This window comes from Athene cunicularia, assembly GCF_003259725.1.
Source record: "Athene cunicularia isolate RWA chromosome 2 unlocalized genomic scaffold, athCun1 chr2_part1, whole genome shotgun sequence".
Classification (NCBI taxonomy): domain Eukaryota; kingdom Metazoa; phylum Chordata; class Aves; order Strigiformes; family Strigidae; genus Athene; species Athene cunicularia.
In genome coordinates this window covers 8,361,430-8,361,979 of record NW_020799095.1, presented here as the reverse complement: position 1 = coordinate 8,361,979, position 550 = coordinate 8,361,430, and positions in this window count along the sequence as shown.

Genomic DNA, 550 nt, shown 5'->3' with positions numbered 1-550 from the left:
GGAGAGGAGAGGGGAGGGGAGGGAGGCCCTGAACGGGGGGAGCGAGTGCCTTTCGTTTGGAGGGTCCGCAGGCAGGGCCGCTCCGGTGAGGGGAGGTGAAGCGGCCGTCGTTCGCCTTTGTGCCGGTTACTGCTGCGAGGTGTTGCTGTGGGGCAGGGAGCTGCCGCTGCTGCTGCTGCTGTGTGCAGAGCGCCGCTTGCGCCCTGGGCAGCCCCAGCCCTGAAGGAAGCACCTCGCATCCAAGAAAAGTAAGTGCGGCTAGGGGTGAGACGTGCCTTTTTTGGGGGACTTGGTGGTCTTATATTTTCCAAGAGGCCTGCTTGTTACTTGTTCTTTTCTCATAAGTGTTGGTTTAGAATTGGGACCAAAAAAAAAATAGGTCAAATCGCCATCGTTTTCGCAACTCTTGCTAGAAGTCTTAGAAGAAGCAAGCAGGCAAGCACGTAGATGCTTTGCCCTCAACTTACAGAGATAACATGTTTCCTAGAGTAAGACATGAACTGCTTCAAATTCCATAAAAATTGGCTGGATGAATTTTGTCCATTTGATT